Source organism: Montipora foliosa, chromosome 7 (genome assembly GCF_036669935.1).
Source record: "Montipora foliosa isolate CH-2021 chromosome 7, ASM3666993v2, whole genome shotgun sequence".
Classification (NCBI taxonomy): domain Eukaryota; kingdom Metazoa; phylum Cnidaria; class Anthozoa; order Scleractinia; family Acroporidae; genus Montipora; species Montipora foliosa.
The window spans coordinates 30,812,110-30,814,609 of record NC_090875.1 but is presented as its reverse complement, the minus strand read 5'-3'; the positions used below and the strand labels follow the sequence as shown (position 1 = coordinate 30,814,609).

At 38.6% G+C, this 2,500-nt stretch overlaps 1 protein-coding gene across 2 annotated transcripts in view; it reads left to right on the top strand.

Annotated features, from left to right (window-relative positions):
• The first annotated feature begins 514 nt into the window (after positions 1–514).
• The window catches only part of LOC138011788 (potassium voltage-gated channel protein Shal-like), a 19,981-nt gene continuing 17,995 nt past the window's right edge, over positions 515–2,500 (top strand). For both annotated transcript variants that reach the window (XM_068858982.1, XM_068858983.1), the window contains exon 1: positions 515–677. The gene's annotated coding sequence lies outside the window, so the exon portion shown is untranslated. The remainder of the gene's footprint in view (positions 678–2,500) is intronic.

Genomic DNA, 2,500 nt, shown 5'->3' with positions numbered 1-2,500 from the left:
TCTTCGCGTACGTAGGCTCTCTCTGCCTGATGCAGACTATCGTATTTCAAACTATGCGTCAACATGAAATCGCCGTTGTGAGCGATTTCGAAATGAGGAGAGATTTGCATAAGACATGACTAGATTTCAACTCCTACTAAGCCCTCTTGTTTGAGTAATTCAAAAAAACCAAAAACCCCTGCTGACTCATTATCACACTTCTTAGAACTTAGCTTGTACCCAGATCCCAGTTCTGCTAGATGACGGATTCATCACATGTATGAAACCTTAACAAGAATTTGACAATTAAGAGAGCTTGGCGACAAACATTGCTCGTTCAGATATATGACCACATACCTGCACCTTTAAAAATTAAATGATTCGGCCAATTAAAGACAAATGAAATTTTGACTCGAGTCGTTCACGTAAACTGTTGACACCAGATATCCTCGATGAATTAATTAACGCAGATTGTTATTCGCTCACTGAAGAGGGTGATACCGCTTATTATTGTGTCTTCGTGCTTGTGTTTACATTAAGAGTTCTTCAATTTATCAATAATTTATAACTTCTGGTTCTCTATACACGACCTATTTTATGTCGATTGTTATTCCTCTTGGTTCATTTAAACCTGCGAAATTGCACTTTAAAAATTGCAGTAAACTCACAAGTTCGTCCTCGGAAATCTCCCTATTGAGGTAAGCCAGATACATTTTGTTAAGCTAACGATAAAATTTAGTTTTCTCTAGTGATAACAACGTGTAATGTGAGCAGTGATGCATTCGCCACAAAACTCTCACATCGTTAATTCCTACGTAAAACCGCTCGTTAAAGTTTTTGCACACAAAAAAAAACTTTAAAATCGGCGATAAACGAGTCTTCTATAGCGGGCTAGACAACTAAATTTACACTAAGGTCCTTATTTTTTCAATAGAAATGTCCGCAAAGTATCAGTCGGAAAATACGGTTTCGTGGTAGAACGAATTGGATTTCGTAGTTTGTTTCATAACAAAGGTTTTTATATTAGACATATCGACTATCCTTTCTTTCGATTCCGGGAATAAACGCATACGAAAGCGTTTCTGTAGCTTATTTCCACGTAATAGAAATGCTGATATATAAAAAAAGAATTGAATAGTAAAAATCGATGGATTCCTCTCTCTTTGAAAAATCACAAATCACCCCGGTAGACCGCTTGTGATAGTGAAAATACCACATTGGCACATTAATCCACGCCACTGAAATCAGTTTCAAATTTGAACGTTACAGCTTAAATACTGAAATATTCCTTGCGTGTTAGAAAGGACATCTGCAGGTGCCGGCGCACTTATTACTATTATTATTCCCCCACTATTGTTTCCTCTTGGTTGGCAAATCTTTGTATTGAAAGTTTTAGTCTCGCCTGTGGTTAAACCGGAGGCAGGACTAAATTAATCGCATGGTTTTTTTTTTATACAAACGAATACCACAATATTATCAAATATTTTTTTAGTCTGCATAACCACAAAACGTCTAAATGTTAATTACAACTTTCAAAGCCCTTCGAAGATTTGAGTCGGCGTCCCGAAAAAAAAAACCGTGACAATGACCACTCTCCAATTCAGAGGTCTATAAGCGTTTTTACTTTGGCAAATGGTCGCCCTTCCTTGGGATTCAAATAGAGATAAAATTACAATAACAGAACGACAAGCTGGGAATTTAACGACTATGTTTCGTGAAACCTGTCCCTCCGCTGTGAGACAAATGAATGTTATAGAGTTCAGGATAGTAAACTTGTAGACAGTTGGCCATTAAAATGTAGTTTGTGCATGAGGAAAGGTATTGCACAAGTTTTAGTATCCTCATATCTTTTTGCTTCATAATAGACGTAATCGGCTTACCGTGAATGATGTACCAAATGAGCCATTTACGAGTTCACGTCTGCCTCATCTTCAAAACAAGGCTAAAGGTGGGCAGACGCGAGGGTCATGTTGCAGGGACAAAATCACAACATTTGCACACACATGAAAATGTTGCCGGGTTGCCGGGTACATGTTTCAGGGATATCTTGCAGCGATACGCCGCGGGGACAAAAGAACCCCCAAAATGGTGTTGCACAATAATAAAAGTATCAGTTCACACGAGGGGACATGTCACTTTAACATATCCCTGAAACATGTACCCTCCACATTTTCGTGAGTTTTCATGTGTGCACATGTCGTGATTTTGTCGCTGCAGAACTATATCACCTCAGTGTGGCTGCACTACACAAGTTTTTTGTCACTGCGACATGTCCCTGCAGCATAACCCCTCGTGTCTGTCTGCCACCTTAAGTGCGACTGGAAGTTTTTCTTATGAAAATGAGTTTTCATTCACACGTAAATTCCACTAATTACCATAAAAAAATCTTCGTACTTACACTCGCTTTGAAGAAGTGGCAGACATGAAGTCGGAAATGGCCTATTCAAACCGCTTTGACGGGGAATACCTTTTGTTCCAGATATTTCCATGTCATTTAAATGTGAATGCTACATTATAATAC